This window comes from Trichechus manatus, unplaced genomic scaffold (genome assembly GCF_000243295.1).
Source record: "Trichechus manatus latirostris isolate Lorelei unplaced genomic scaffold, TriManLat1.0 scaffold00015, whole genome shotgun sequence".
NCBI classification, from domain to species: domain Eukaryota; kingdom Metazoa; phylum Chordata; class Mammalia; order Sirenia; family Trichechidae; genus Trichechus; species Trichechus manatus.
Window position 1 is genome coordinate 7,423,258 of NW_004443951.1, and position 17,161 is coordinate 7,440,418.

The 17,161-nt window shown below is 45.0% G+C and overlaps 1 protein-coding gene across 2 annotated transcripts in view; it reads left to right on the top strand.

The window, feature by feature from the left end:
* Positions 1 to 17,161, top strand: part of AGBL4 (AGBL carboxypeptidase 4) — a 1,625,978-nt gene that overhangs the window by 1,575,081 nt on the left and 33,736 nt on the right. The gene's annotated exons all lie outside the window — the stretch shown is intronic.

Here is a 17,161-nt window from a genome sequence, read left to right on the forward strand (position 1 = left end):
GCCACCTGATAGGTACTCAACAAACGTTCCTTCTGTCCCCACTTTTCTCAGCCTGAAGCAGACTTCATGGCTTTCCTTCTTTTGGTTAATTCTTTAACCAGATGATCAGGCTTTGAAGCCAGCAGCCGGGGTTCAGATCCTGACTCTACCACTACTACTGGGTGGCCTTGGCAAGCCTTGTCCAAGTCTTAGACTCAATATCTAATAATTCCTACCTGTCCGAGTTGTGGAATGAAATTATATGTGGACTCTATCACTACCCTGGTCCCCTCCAGTTCTGACATGCTAAGATTTTTCTAGTTCTAAAATCTGAAGTGATATAATTCCATACTTAGATGAATTTACGACATCAAGAACCCACAGTTCTGCTATTTGGTGAGTCTTAAGAGTCAGTGATTCCCTGAACATATGAGTTTCCAATCTACTAGGGAAAATCAGTACGAAAGTGTCCTGGACAGCTTTCAGCTTAGGGTTCTTAATTGAGGGGGTCCACTGACAAGCTTCAAGAAGAGCCCAAAAACTGTCTAAAATTCATGCAAAACTGTAAGTAAAGATGCAGAGGTTCATTTTCGTTGAGGAAGGCCCATAGTTTTCGCCAGATTCTAAAAGAGGGATAACCTCAGGGGCTTCTGCCCTGAGTAGTGGTCTTTGGGGCTCTTACTGCTCCATGTCATGGCAAGACGACAGCTCTGGTGTCAGAGTCCTAGTTGTGAGTTCTATTTTGCATAGTTCTGTCTGAGGGCCCTGAGCAAGCTATTTAACCACTCTAAACCTCAGTTTCTTCATCTGTAAAGTAAGGCTAATGATCAGCTACTTCACAGAGTTGCTGTGAGGATTACATGGAAGAATGCAGATAAATCTCTGGGCACGTACTCAGTGCCATTAAACGTTAGTTCCCTCGCCTTTCTTTCCTGTAGTTTGTTATTTTCGTTGTTGTGAAATGATAAATTCCTGAGAATTTTAGATCATTCTTCAGCAAACCCGATATACATTTTATTGGCCTGCCAAGTAATAAATATGCTCTGTTTAAACAATTTTAAAAAGAGAGAGAGAACCAGGGAAGCTAAACTGGAATCATAAAGTAACCCAGAGCTTCTCTGGCCTTTGTTTATGGCCTGGTTCCAAGCCAAAAGGAAATAGATCTTTCACATAATGTATGAGAAAAACATTGGAAACAGAGACCTTGGGTCCTGAGCAGACTGGCTTCCACCCAGGCTCATAGCTGTGGACACCTTGAAATCAGAAAATACTCTAGAAGGATGTTCCTTGTGTGGGCAAGAGAAGATGCAGAGATTTAGAATTTAGTTAATTGGGTTGGTCTCAATTCAGAACCTACTAAGTGCTTGCTGCTGGGTCCTCTAAAATATATATCAGACATAGAAGATATAATTTATTTACTCATCCATCCAATAAATACTCATTAGACACTAGAAATAGACATGAATAAGGCATGGTGCCTGCCTTCAATAAAGAAACAATCTAGAGGAAGAAATAAATGTAAAGTGGCCATCAACTTTGCAGAGTGATAAATGCTCCAGCAGAGGGAAGTTATGATGGCTGCAGAAGCACACAGGAATCATCTAACCCAGCCTGGTTAGGGTTGGGAAGAAAAACTTCCTGGAGGAAGAGAAGCTAGAGCTCAGACCTCAACGATGAATAGGGTACAGGTAGGAAAAGAAGAGTTGGAGCAGCCTTCCCAGCAGAGGGAGAAGTACAAGAGAAAGCCCAGATACCAGAGAGAACATGCTGTGTCCAAAGTATCAGAAAGTGGTTGGGGCTGGGCTGGAAGCAGCAACTGGGCCCATTGTGATGGCAACTCTGCTCCTTTGGCTTTAGGTGCACTATTCTCCTAGCCCATCTGAGGGGCAACTCCACCGTTAGAAACACCAGAGGCCATAGCTCCACCCTTTGAAACCCCAGAGGCCGTGGCCATACCCTTTGAGACTCAGGCAGCTGGACTTCCTGTGTTCCTTGTCTCTTCAGCTTCTGCTTCCTGGTTTCTTGGCCTCTTGGCCCCTCGGGCCTTTCTACCAGCATCTGCCCTGCTAGTGCATGTGTTTAAAAGCTCTGTAGCTCCACCAAGAAGTGCCTGGAGGCACCGCTCTCCGCCAGTAAACTTCAGCCGGAAGGCACTCAGCTCTCTTGTTCTGTGGATCAGCAAGCCTGACTCCACCAATAAGTGCCCAGAGGCACCCCACTCCACCAGGAAGCCTCCTGCACACAGGCACTCAGCTCTCTCGCTCTGTGGGTGGGCTCCAGCGCGGTCTGGCCCTGGTCTGCTGGTTCTGCTGCTGCTGGTTCTCTGCTGCTTCTGGTTCTCTGCTGCTGCGTCTCACCATCTGTGCCATCTCCAGTGTTAACAGTTCTCCTCACTTCCTTCTGAGGCCCCTATCCATTCAGTTTCAAAACTACTCCCATATTTTAGGTATCTGTTAGAGGAGCACCCCACTCTCTTGGTACCAAATTCTGTCTTAGTCATCTAGTGCTGCTGTAACAGAAATACCACAAGTGGATGGCTTTAACAAACAGAAGTGTATTATCTCACAGTCTAGTAGGCTAGAAGTCCAAATTCAGGGCATCAGCTCCAGGGGAAGGCTTTCTCTGTAAGCTCTGGAGGAAGGTCTTTCTTATCAATCTTCTCCTGGACTAGGAGCTTCTCTGCACAGGAACCCCAGGTCCAAAGGATGTACTCTGCTCCCAGCACTGCTTTCTTGGTGGTATGAGGTCTCCGGTCTCTCTGCTCACTTCTCCTATATCTCAAAAGACATTGTCTTAAGACACAGTCCAATCTTGTATATTGTATCCAGCCTCATTAACATAGCTGCTGCCTATCACACCTCATTAACATCATAGAGGTAGGATTTACAAGACATAGGAAAATCATATCAGATGACAAAATGGTGGACAATCACACAGTACTGGGAATCATGGCCTAGACAACTGATACACATATTTTTGGGGGACACAATTCAATCCATGACAGGCCAACAGTAGTTGTTTATCCTTCTGAGGTTGAGCAGGAGAAGGGAAAAGAGGAAAGGTCAGGAAAAGTCATAGATGACTAATACTCTCCTGAGATGATGTAGGCCACCCCTTGTAGGTTTCTTCAGATACACCCTTTCCCCATGTTGGTGATTCATTGATTTAGGTGGATGCATCTATCTGCTCAGGATGGTTTTTTATGGTTTCTTCCTCACCACCTGGTGGTCTGGTAGTTTATGCCCTGTTGGGGTCACTGCATTCCTCAAGCGGCCTTTTGTCTGAAGGGAGATAATTAATAAAGGGAGATAATTAATAAAGGAAGCAAAACTCGTTTTGTGGATCCTTCTGCAAGTCCTGCCTAGTGGTTTCATGTCTCTTTGAAATGTGGTATCTATAGTTTTGGGACCTCAGCTAAAACCAAGACTTTAGTCCAGTTCCATTTTAACAATATGCTCCAAAATCTAATGAGTAGATTTGAGTATCCATGGTGATTGATTAGGTATGGGGTAGAGAAAGGAGTCAAGGAACATGCTTAAGTTCTTAACTGGAACAACATGGTAGATGATGGGGCCAATCACTTAGATGTAAATTATAGAAGTATGGGTTTGGAAGGGGATATTTTAAACTCTATTTGGTATGTGTTGAGTATAAGGGGTTTGTGTGACACCCAAATGTAGGAGTTTGATAATACAGCCTGAAGTTCTGGAGAGACACCTGGGCTTTGAATAAGCTCAGTACAGGTTTTTCTGCAAGGAACTACAGAAGCACAATAAAGGAACTGATTTTCTTGGTGTGCACAGTCAATTAGGCTTTCTACTTGATGAGTTGGTAAAAATAATGCTGGACTTGAGATTCCCAGTTCCATTATGGCCTTTTGCCCCTTACCCCTTCAAAAGGTTTGTAATCCTGGTTAAATTACTTCACTTCTCCAGCCAAGCCTGGTGCTGGGTAGGCCCTCAGTGAGTGCTTATGCATGCACCCACGCATACATGCATACATGAATGAATGAATGAAATGGAAGGCGACATCACCCGGCATCTGCTATTCCATTTGACTTACCAATAGGGCAGTGGGTTGTGTGGTCTGTCCTTCTCTGAGGAAGCATCAGCCTTGGGCAGCGGGGTGGTGCTGCCTGGCTTTCCTTTCTTGAGGGAAGGCTTCACTTTTTAGAGAATGAAGGGCAGAGGAGTAAGACGCAGTCAAGTCTGACCATTTCATTAACATCAAAGGTACCTAGGTACTTAGGTTGGCGGTTTGAACCCACCCAATGGTGCCACAGACAAAAGGCCTGGCAATCTGCTTCTGTAATATTACAGCCAAGAAAACCCTATGGAGCTGAGCTGCCTTGCCCTTTGTGAGCCCTGCCTTGGATCAACTGCTTCCCCCTTCCAGATCAAAGTACACCCCAGTTTATGAATAATTCCTGCAAGGGCCTGAAAAACCAAAATGTCATTGCCTTCCCCCCAGCCTTCCTCATTGCCCAAAATGAGGCTTCTAAGGGTTTTATCCGCTGTTGTCAAGTTTATAGCCATAATTTGAAATGCTGATAATATTACTGACAGCAGAGAGCTACAAATTACGAAGTTGTAAAGTTACTTTATAGTGATAACTGTCAACCTTCATAGCAGCACTGCACGGCTCCATGGAAACCAAACTGAGGGTAAAAAGAGTTGATATTGTTTCAGGATTATGGTTGTTAGTTGATGGCCAGAAATCCTGGCTTGTTCCTAAGTTACTTGAACACGTTTGTGTATATACATGCTCACTTCAATGCAAATGGACATGTTTGTGTTCCCACCCTCTCATTGTAAAAATGGGGGTGGGGGTGAAAGTGGAAGGACTTTATCCAAGATCAGTTCTAACCAGTTGTAGATTTGGGGTCTAACATTTACCAGACCAAAGGACAATGAAGGGAACTGTCTGCCACATAGTAGGTGTTTAGTGAATAATTATTGAATGAATGAATGCCTGAAACACTTGGAGGCTTGGGCAAAATTAACAACAAAGCTGATGAATAGTTTCTGCCTTTAAAGTAGAACAAAGGCAGCTGCAGAAGTACTGACTTGGGGAAATGAGGTTTCCTATGTAGTAAAATGGTTTAATCGTCTTAATTAACATTATTAAGCTCAGTGTTGGTCAACAGAGCAATGTATCAACGCCTATATCCACCACACACTGCTCTCCTGCTGAATTAGATGCTGACTGTGGCTGCATTAACAGAAGCAGATGCCTGGAGCAAGGAGGCGCTGGCTTTTCTTTGCCCTGCTGCGTTATCCACCCCTGGAGTTCTGGTTACTTCCGGCCTCCACTCTCTGCAGAACATTGACAAAATGGTTCCTAGGCCCTGGAGGACCAGGATGGGAGGAGAACACAAAGCTAGGGAAACCAACTGTCCTGGTTTTGCCAGGACTGAGGGGTTTCCTGGGACAAGGGATTTTCAGTATTAAAACCAGGACAAAAACAAAAAAGAAAAAACCTACTGCTGTCAAGTCGATTCCAACTAATGGCGACCCCATGTGATTTCCAAGGCTGTAAATCTTTATGAAAGCAGACTGCCACATCTTTCTCCCACGGAGCCGCTGATGGTTTGGAATTGCTGACCTTTTAGTTAGTAGTGGAGCACTTTAACCACTGCCTCACCGGGGCTGGAAGGTATCTTTGGTCTCAGCCACTGACTTTGCTGTATGATGTTGAGAAATCACTACCTTTCCCTGGATCCCACTTTCCCATCTGTAAAATGAAGAATCTGGGCAAATAACCTCCATCCTCTAGACCCTGGCATTCAAAGACTTTATAGAACTCAGACCTAACTCACATTTATTGAACATTTGCTATGTGCTGGACACAGCCATACCTAGGGTTTTGTCAGACCCCTGGGGACATGTGCCATTTTCCCCGGGACCACCAATCCTCCCTGTCTTCCAGAAAGAACTGCAACCAGCACCTCAATCTTACTTCTCAAGCCTGCAGGCTGCATGCCCAGCTGAGACACGTGGCCTGTCTGAGATTTCTTATCCGTCAATATATTCCTCGAGATGATAAATGTCCTGCCAACAAGAGGAGGCAGCTGCCAACTCTGTCTGAGACAAGGTTCTTCAGCTGGGGTTGTGGCCATCCTTGGCTTGTTGATGAGTCTCGAGAGGCAGGAGGTGGGAGCTATGGCCGGGAAGATGAGAGATGGAATTTAGAGGGAGGAAGGGATCAGAACCACTGCTCTCATCTATGCAGATTTTGCCATGAGTCAGTGGAGAAGGGAGTGGAGAGAGGAGATAGAGGATGCTTGGATTTTAGTTCAAAGCAAAATATATTTACAGGGCTCTTATAGAATGCCAAGTCCTGGGTGGACCATCAGGAAGTGAAGCACTAATCAGTATATAAAGTGTCCTCAGAGCCATCATCTTGTTTGATTCTCACAACAACCTAGAGAGATGAGTATTATTATCTCTATTTTATAAACAAGGAATCTGAGGGACAGAGGAGGAAGCTGCATTTTGCCCCTGAGTTCCTATCCTAAGCCAGGACAGTCCCAGGCTCTAGAAGTGCAAAGCTCAGAGTCAGGTGAAGAAGCCTGCTCAGCTGGCACAGTTTATAAGTGGTGGAGCAATACCCTCCCAGAAGCTCGAACTTGTTTCTTCTGATATCAGATCTTTTGATTGCCCCACCAAAGGACACTTTTCTTTCACGAAACCAGCCATGTGGTCAGGTTCCTAATAGTTGAGATGTAACTAGATGCCATTGTTAAATAATATGGTGAAAAATAGCATGGCCTTTGGAGCCAAGATGACCTTAGTACAAATCTTGGCTCTGCTATTTATCAGTTGTGTGACCTAGGACAAGTGACTTCACCTCTCTGAGCCTCAGTTTGCCCATCTATCTCAATGATGATTATTATGCTTACCTCATAGAGTTGCTTTGATTAGATGGAAACATAAAAAATATATACTCAGGTGCCTAATAGATTACCTGGAACATAGTAGGCACTCAAAAAAAAAAAATGATAGCTGTTATTGTTACCTTCACTAGCCAAGTATGGAACTGGGTGAAATCTAAGTAGTACATTTCTGGGCCATCAGGAAGAAATGAAATCAGTGTGGGCTAGAGGTTCCATGAAAGTTTCTTAAGAATCTTAAGAACCTCTTAGATTCTTAAATTCCTTAAATAGCAATCTTCTTAAAAATGTGTTTCAAGTTCTCAAATATCCCAGTAGAGTCAGATTCCATTATCTGTGCTCATGTGCATAATTCAAAACTTTTTCCCCAGGACAAAGTTATCAATGATCAGGCTTAGGGCTCAGTCTGTGGTCAAGACCTGTGACTGAGGCCAGGGCTCAGATTGTGACCAAAGTTGGATATCTGATGCTCAGTTGGAGACAAAATATATAAGCCCTCCTTGATTCTGGTATGGAGGAAATATGTCATGATAGAGTTAAGATATTTGGTTCTCATCAAGGAATTTAAGAACTGGAAAGTACAGTGATTTTTTTAAATGTGATCACAGACAACTTACACCTCATCTCCATGCCTCAGTTTCCCATTCACCCTGCTGTGCCCACCTTATGTATGGTTGTGCAAATCACTAGCATAGTAGATGAAAATCATTCTGAAAACGATTCTGCCTTGTACTCAAGGAAGGGGTGATTATTGGGGAAGGGGAAGAGGAAGAAAGAGTACGGGAGAAGTTGGAGGTATGCTGCCCTTTCCAACAGAAAGAAAACAGTAAGGGAAGACCTCCTGGGCTAGGGTAAGGACAGGATCAGGGCCTCGAGGAGGTGCTGGGTGGCTGTTTAGGCAGCCAAGAAGGACCCAAACCAGTCCACTGTCCATCTGGTGTCCCCAGGAGCTCCATGGGAGAGGTGCTGGCTGCAGGACGGGTCACCTACCGGAACTGAGCAAGAGCTAGCCTCTTCCTCTGGCTCCTTCTGTCTGCTGCTTGCCTTGAGGGACCACCAGCTGCAGCTTTGTTGCAGTTGCCTGAGGTTGAAGTGCCCTCTCCTGGCCCCCAGGGTGCATGGCTGTCTTCGAGAGTCAAGCTTCCTTCCCTGCATGCAGATCTGGAGGCAGCCAGGTCCTTTGTCTGGGTTGATATCAGAGCTGGGGGCCTGCGCTACCTTTGGGGGCTGGAGGAGGAAGGGGCACAATCCTCTTCACTTTTCCCAGGTTTCTCTCCTGCATGAATATCCCTCCTCTCGATTATTTCTTCCCTCTCTCTTGTTCTCCCTTTTCTACTTCTTTTTTCTCTGCCTTATTGTCTGTTTGACTCACTCTCTCACATGCACCTACACACATATCTGTTACCCTTTCTCTTACCTTCTCCACCTTTATCTTGTCTTTTTCTCCCCTTACCTCCCTTCTCTCCTTCCATCTTTTCTGCTTTTCCTTTCTCTCTTTCTTCCTCCTTTGTTCCCCCTCTTAAGGCAAACTGTGCAAATGTTTTGCACCCAAATCTGCATTTGACTCCTGTATTCTCCACTTACTATCATATGATCTTGAGCAAGTTGCTTAGTGCTTTGACACCTTAACTGACTGCAAGTTAAGTTAAATGAGATGATGTGTAAGTGCCTAGTATGGTGCTGGACACACGGCAGGGGCTCAGCTGTCCTTCCCTTCCTGTTGGCCTCCAGCCCCCACCTTGCTGGCCCACCTTGGTTTTTCCTCTTTCTTTTCCTCTCTCCCTTCTCCCCACATCACAATTCAGATTCAGATTCAAATCCCATTTATCAAGCGTTTCAGAAAGTAGGAACTTCCCCTTCCCCTTGAAGGAACTGTCTTTGAGAGCTCATTATTTTCCTCCCATGCCTCCTCAAGGGGGCCGAGTGAACTGAGCTAAAGTACAACCAGAAGGTGTCAGAATGTCAAGGACAGTGCGTCCTACAGCAAAGGTGTGTGGTGAGCAAAGAATTGTTTCTTCCTGAGGCCCCACGTGATATCCTGGAACATATGTCCATGACTGAGTTGTTTTTTTTTTTTAATTTGCTCTCTCCTTTATTTGTTATTTGTGGTAAATTACAGCAAAAGCACATGTTCCAAGAAAGCAATGCAAAGCATTTCCCAGCACTGAGCTCTTAAGGAAACATCTCATCTAGGCTTTATTTGCTTACTTAATTCTTGTGCCAACCTTATAAAAGTAATCACTATTTCTATCTTATCAGTGAGAGAATGTTGGCTCAAGATACTAACTTGCATGGGATCACATGACTTGTAAGAGGAAGAGTTAGGTTATGAACCCCAAGCCGTATAATCTTACAACACTTGCTCTTTCCCCTGAGCTCGCATCCAGACTACCTGTGAAATGTTTCCTGCCTCATCCCACTCTCTCCCCAGCTCTCCAGCCCCACTGCTCCCTGGGGAGGCAGAAGAACACCAAGCTCTTAAAGAACAGACCCCTCTCTCCAGACATGCTGGCTTAATCGGTCTCTACTCTGTTTTGGTTTTCTTCTGAGTGACTGAGAATTTTTCACTTGTCCTACACTCCCGCATGCCTCTTCATCAGAAGGTTGAGGGAAAGTTACTGGGCTCTGCTGGAAGTCATTTTTGGATTTTTGGATTCCAGAGTAGGACAAGAAAGAACAATGACTTTACGTGTGCATGTAATTCAAAGCTTTTTAATCTTCAAAATGTCAAACTTTATGGTCAGTGGCTGTTCCACAGTGAGCAGTGGCACTGTGAATATTGAAATACCAGGATGGCAGGGCATCTAGACTGGGAATCTTTGGTGAGGGCAAATAATCTCTAAAGAAGATGGCTAGTGTTGCAGACCAGCTTTGAAGTACAATTTGAAGACACAACATCATTGTAAGTGATTGACCGCTTAGGATATTCTAGGTACATGGCACCCATTATCACTAATCTTAGCTAAAACCCTGAAAGACAGGCATTATGGTCCTCATTTTATGGGGGAGAAGACTGATGCTTAGAGCAATTAGAGGATTTGCCCAAAGTCATGCAGTTAGCTCCTGCTTCTACTGATTCTCAAACCCAGGTCTGTCAACCTCCAAAGTCTGCTCTTGTGCTCCGTATCACACTGCCTTTTCCCTTCATGGCTTTAAAGCAACATTAACTCATCATGTCAGACTCGCTAATGATCTAAGACAAATTTGGAGGGAGTAATTAAGAATCCACTTCACCTAACCTTAGGTCTGTGTCAAGAAGTGAGGCCTTAGAAAGAATTCATAAGGTTCTGGTTTCCTGAAAGTCAGGGGAGCCAGGATGGAATCCAGACCCTACAAGAAACTTGCTGTGTAACTTAGGGACTTTATTTTCCCTCTCTGTCCCCCATTTTCCCATCTGTGGAAGTGTTAGAGGGATTCATGCAATGAGAAATATTTACCAAGCACCAACTCTGTACTAGGCCCTGGCTGGGCATTGGGGATTAAAGATGAATAAGATATTGCTACTGCCCTCAAGTGAGTGGTTGAATTAGGGAGTCTGTAATGTCCCTTCCTGCTCAGACATTCTATGAACTCAAATTATAGCCATAAGCACAAATGATGGGCCAAGTGGCTTTAGCCCTGTTCCGTACACCTTAGGTCTGTTGTAACCTAGATATAGGGCTTTGAATGATATATATCAGTGGGCCCAGGGTCAGAGCACACACAGAGATCAAAGGGTCCATCAGAATGGATCAGAGGCAGGAGAGCAAAGAGAAACCAAAAGGAGCCAGACACTGGCCATTCATTTGTTCAATTATTCACTCACTTGTTCAATAAGAACTTTCTGAGCACTCCTTCAGTGCTAGACCCATACTAGGCAGCTGGGGAGACAGAAATGGATCAGAGGAAGCCCCTGCATTCCAAGAGTACAGTTTGATGGAGAAGTTGGCATACAAACAATTACTATTAATAAGGCAATTGCTGCAAGGTACAGTGGGAGCATGAAGGAGAAGGTGTATAACTCTGCCTACAGGAGGCAGGGGTGGCTTCACAAAGGAGGAGCCCTTGAACCGAAACTTGAAGAATGAGATGGATATGCAGCTAAAAAGGCTATTCTAGGCAAGGCAGCCACATGTGCAAAGGCCCAGAGACAGGACACAACATGCTGTGTTCAGGAGCTGGAAACAGCTGTGGGCGAGTATTCTTCCCTGTCCCACTAATGTTGGACTTATCCAGGTGACGTGCTTTGGCCAATAGGATGCTAACAGAGCTGACTCAAGTGGATGTCTTCAGTGTGCCTGTGCAGTTTGGTTTGGCATTGGCTACTCCCATGATCCACCAGGAGATAAGTATGTTGTAGAGGGTCACTATTGCTTCAGCCAGCACAAAAACAAACACTGGGGAAGGCAGACCTGAATCCAGCCTGCAGCCACACCAACGTGAAGCACTGCCTTATGGGCCAGTCCATCCTAAAACCCTGAAACCCATTGCCATCTAGTCCGACTCATAGTGACCCGATAGGGTAGAGTAGAACTGCCCCATAGGGTTTCCAAGGAGCACCTGGTGGATTCGAACTGCCAACCTTTTGGTTAAGCAGCTGTTGCTCTTAACCACTATGCCACCAGAGTTTCCATCCTAGATTGGCTAAACCATCAACCCTTTTGGGGTTGCTGACCTGTCAGTGAGGTGGGGGAAAAAAAAGTGTTGTTTTTTTTTTTTTTTAAAGTGTCAGGAGAGGGAGTGAGAAGAGACGGGGCTGGACAGAGGAGTGGGGTCCATGTTTTGTATGTTCTAATGAGGAGTGTAGGTGCTAGTCATGTTGACTGAGAAATGACATGATCAGATTTGTAGGATCCTCAATCCATACAGAGACAGCAACCACAAAACTCACCAGGAGCTTGAGGGGCCAAATAGGACTTTGCAGCTGAGTTTTCTATCAAGTCCACCTGTAGGGACCTCAGCTTCTTCCATGCTCTCAGTTGAGGGAGGAAAGCTTACCACAGAGATTCCCAGCCGAGTGCCTGAATGGGTTACTGCTGTACCAAGGTACTGATCCCTCAGTCCTCTCACACCTGATAGCCTCCAACGGAAAGCAGCCCCTTACTTTTTCCTCCACTGTGCAAGCAAATACCATTTTCTCTGTGAGTCACGGCATGGGCAAAGAGTCGGGAAGCACTGGCTTAACGCTCTTGGAGCTCTGAGGGGTCCCGCCCCTTCCTGCCCTCCTGAGGATGTGCCGCCTGCTCTGACCTGTTACCCTCCTCTCAAAGTCCATCTCCTTCAGGTCCCAGTCTTGTATTCCTCCTCCGGGATGCTGGGCAGAGAGCAGAGAGTTAGTGTTGCACCTTTGCATCTGTAATATACTGTCTGAGGACCTTTTACCCTGTCGAGACAAAGAGCAATGGGATGAATTAGACAGCAGCACCTTGTCTGAATCCTTCCCAGCAGTCTGCTCTAGCTTTGAGAGCTGCCCCCAGATCAGTGTGCCCTGGAGCTCTCTACTGGGCCCCCCACCCTCGTATCCTTTATCCCCTAGCAGGCCCATCAGTGCTGGGCATCACATGCGGTTAGATTCTAATAGACAGGGCAGAGCCAGGAGTGTCATGTGGGCCCAAAGCAGTCTCAGGAGTGTCAAAGAAGTCTGGAGCAGTTGAGGACAATTTCCTGGAGGAAATAGGCCCAGATAATAAAATTTAGCCAGGTGAGGTAGCTCGCAATTTACAGGGACTTTCACATAAACAGACAGGGTCACAACGAAATATCACAAGAACCCTGTGAGGGAAGAACAATGTTTCCTATTTTACAGATTAGAGAAGAAAGGCTCAGCGAGGTAAAAATAACTTGACAGAGGCACGCAGCCAGCGAGTGGTAGAGCTTAAATTTGACCCCAGGTCTTTTGGCTTCAAATTCTCAACTTGACTATATTAGAGCACCCAAATGGACCTATCCTGGACTTTAAAAAAGAACAAAGATTTGAATATGTGCTGTTTAATCTAGTTTAACAAATATTTATTAAGGTCCTTCATTGTGTCCGGCTCTATTAATATTGAGATTAAAAAAAAAAAGCATCTGACTTCACAGTTTAATGAAGGAATTTACAGTGTAGTGGGGAAGCAGGGAACGCGCTATAGAGAGTGGATTATTGTGAATAAAGGCTCAGTAGTAGAACTCAGCACGTTAAGATAGTGGCCTGTCTGGAGTGGGGAGTTCATACAAAGGAGGGTTGGGAACTGAAGTTGGAAAAGTCCTTTGGGGCCAGATCATAGACAGCATTGAATGACATAGTACTAATGTTGGATTTTAGCTTACAGGCACTGGGGAATCAGAGAAGGTTCTCCAGCAAGGAAATGGCATGAGGAAATTACTATGTTAACAGAAGGAGTGGATGGTGTATATAGGAAGAATTAAGAGTAGGGAGCCAGGTCAGCTTTACCTTTGTTATGATTTAGAGAGCATTGTGAAGTCCATACTCCATTCCCCAATCAAGAAACTCAAAAGCAAGAACCAAGAACTTCTCCCACCTGAAATACCACCACAGAAGGTTTAGCAGAAGCCCTGGTGGAGCAGTGCTTGCAGCTAACTGAAAGGTTGGCAGTTCAAACCCAACACCCACTCCAGAGAGAGATATGGCAATCTGCTTCCGTGAAGATTTACAGCCTTGAAAACCTTATGGGGCAGTTCTGCTCTGTCTGATAGGGTCACTATGAGTTGAATTGACTCGATGGCAACTTTTGTTTGTTTGTTTTTGTTTTGTTTTGTCTTTTTCTTTTATTTTTTTTACTTACGTGAGAGGCCTTTCCTCCTGAAGGTCTCACAGTGAATGTTCTTAGGCACTGACTTCTCGGTGAATTTGCAGAATCAAGGAAGGACACTTGGTTATGTGCCAGGCACTGCCCTAGGTATTTTACCTAATTTAATCTCAGAACAACCATGTGAAGAACAAGACAAGAATTATTGTTCTCCCTTCACTGATAAGAACACTGAAGGTCAGAGAGATGTCAGTTTCCCAAGGCCACACAGCTGGTAGATGATTTCCGACCAGCCTGTCTTATTCCATAGCCTGCACTCCTAACCAATAAACTGCAGTAGAGGGTGGGTCTTGGAGGGACCCTGGATGCCTGAGTGTCGTGAAGAGAAAAGAGGTGCAAATGGAGCAAAAAAAAAAAAAAAACAGTTGAGAAACCAAAGACTATTTTTTTAAGACAGTAATGCCTTACCAAGGTCTGACTTATGGGTAGATACTGGAAGTAGGGAAACCCAGTCATGTGTGGAAAGACATAGAATGTCAGTTGGGGGAGACCTGGGAAGAGATGGCGATCACTTGCCAGAGCCTACCTCCAACTAGAAGCCCAGCTCGGCTCCCTGTCCAGACTGTGTTTATGTTGGAGGTGGTGAGATTTGTCATTTCTTACTGTTACCAGGGCGCTTTCCTGGACTCTGGTCACTACAGCCATCCAGTCCTTCCAGAGTTAACCCTCCAGTGCTACAGTGGCGTGAGCTCTGAGGAGAGGGCAGCCATTTCCTGGTTTGCTCCCACCTGTAACCATTGCCTTACCTGGTGGGAGGCATCATCTGCTGTAATTAGGCTTCATTAAAATGCTGATTAATAACATCTTGCCTGGGCCAGGTGTATGATGGGATTGGCCTAGTCACTGTAAATGCTGGTGTTCTCTGCAGCTATTTACACACGGTTAACACCCCCGCAGGGCCAAGGGAGAGGAGACAGCAGCAGAGGCTCTGAAAATGCCCCTGAACAGGGAACCAGGTGCAAAGTGATGGCAAGAGATAAAACTGGGTCCTGAGCACAGAGGACTTGCTTCTAAACAGGAAAATGTTTGCTGGCTGGAGAGTTGGTTGGTTTGTTTAATTTTGAATTTAAGGGCCTTTGAGCATGGCATTTACTGCCCAATTTGTTACTGCTCCACCTATTGTTCCATCCCTGTCATTGTACACATTTGCATTATAAGCCTGTCCTCTGAAGACATTTGAGTCTGTGACCCTTGTGTACATGTTTATAAGAGATGAGGCAGTAAAAAGAAAAAGCTAATATGCAAGGGAAGCATATGAACAAGGGCACAGAGCATGAGCAGGGACCGGTGACGTATTGTAGGGGCTAGACAGTATGAACAAGAGCCCAGAAACACAGACAGTATGGAGTGTCCTGGGGCCCTGCGTTTGGAGTATTAGTATAGTGTGGAGAGCAGTGACAGACGGATCTGGAGAAGGCTTCAGAGAAGGCGGAAGGAGCGAGAGCATGGAGGTGGGTCTTGAATACCATGAATAATAGGTTTGGACTTGATCCAGAGACCATGTAGAACTATTGAAGGAGTTCAAGTCAGGGAGAGACATAGTCAGATCTGCATCTTAGAAATATCACTGTGGTAACAGTGAGAAGAATGGATTGGACAGCAGCAAGGAGAGAACGGAGGTTGTTGAAGTAATCTAGATAAGCGGCCATGAGGTCTGAATGAGGCCAGAGGCAGTGGATGGAGAGGAAGAAAGACATGTAAGTCATTTCTGAGATGGATTCAGCAGGAGATCATTGGTCTTTCCTTGAGGGGGACAAGACCCATTGGTTGATCATAATCCTGGCTGTTAAGCCCATTGTGTTTACAGAAGAAAGTCCACAAATAGGGGAGTATGGGCTGTATACTGATCCTTCTAAAGAGAAATCAAGGCTCATGGGAAAGCCAAACTTTCAGTGTAAGGAGGGGAGAGAAAAATCTCTGGTTTTGGTCTCCTGGTCTCTGCCTGTCTTGGCTCTCCCTTTGCCATGTTTTTTGTTTAAATAACAAGTTTGTTTGGATGGTTTCTGAATCACTTCTTTCTGTTTTCTCTCTCTGGGCCTTCTGAGTTAGTGCAGAAGGGTAGGTGCAAGGAAGTTGTCTTCTTCTGAGGGGAGCTTCTCATTTAGAAGCCCAAACAGGAACTGAGGGGTCCAGAGAAAAGTAGGTCTGGAACAAGTGGTTGAAACTTTGGCCTTATTCTAAAGAGGCCAGGGGACATTCTGGGCTCACCTGTGGTGCAGTCAGGCTTGGGAAGTCCAAATGGAGACATGGAACCAAGATTTAGCTAGTACAAAAGAGTGTTCGCTTGTTCTCTGTGCAGATCTCTCTCAGGTACTTGCAGTGAGAGAAGCTTCAGGATCTTGGCTGTTGTCTCTTTGGAAGTAAAACTGATGGACAAAGTAACTGGTCAAATGGGGTTGTAGAATATATTTATTTGGACTCTTTACTGTGACAGAACACTATCTCAAATTAGCTTATGCAAAAAGGTCAGTGGGGTGACTCAAGGAATCCAAGGAAAAGTCAGACAATCAGAGCCTTAGGGGCATCTGGAACTAGGACATAAACACTCCCAGGACTCTTTCTCTTCATGTCACTTCTTGACTTCCCTCTGTCCTTGCAGATAGACTTTCTCCACTGGTTGGAAAACACAGCTGCTGACAACTTCTGGCTTTTACATTTTGTGGCTTCAGCCACCGGAGAGAGAAATAGAGGAGAGGGGAGGGCAGGGGAGGAGAGGTGAACACTTGATGCTCTCTCTGGTCCTAAGTCCAAAAATCTGAGGGAAGAGCTCATTGCTCGTTATATCATCAGGGATCCATCCCTGGATTTGGGGTGAGAAGGGTCTTGTGGAATCTAGGAGTTCCCACGATAGCCATGTGGAAGAAAGGGCTAGATTCCTACAAGAGAGGTAACACCATAGATGGAATAGAAGCCTAGTTCTGGTGGAATGGTGAGAGTGAGAGAGAGATAGACAGAAAAGATGACTTACAAAGGGATAGACAATCAGATAGACAGAGAAAAAGAAAGAAATTTCTTAAAATATACAGACAAGATATGACAAAACTTTCCTCCCACCAGTAGCTTTGGGAAAGTCTAGCTATTCTTATGGGCCCTTGCATTTCTTGTTGAAATCTGAGTTCATTAGATAATATCCAGGACAAACACAATTATTTTCAGAGATATTCCTGCCCCCTTCTTAACTGAATTTAGGTCATGAGAAGGTATATAACTGAACTGACTCTATTTTATAGGTTTCCTAAAATCTTATATTGCACTTCAGTCCCTTGACTCCCCTTTAGCTCTTATGATCTCTGAGGTGATAGGTCCCATCTTTCTGCCACTCTCTTTTTGCGAACCATTTTCTTGATGATTAAAATTATGTTTAATTCTTAGTTCTAGCCGCCAAGCTTTGCCAAGTTTTAATTTGGACTCTCACAGCTAAGACTAATTTTAAAGATAACACAAGTAAAGCTTCGCGATGATCACCTACTTTCCCAAAGCTACTGATGGTAAGAAGTTTTGT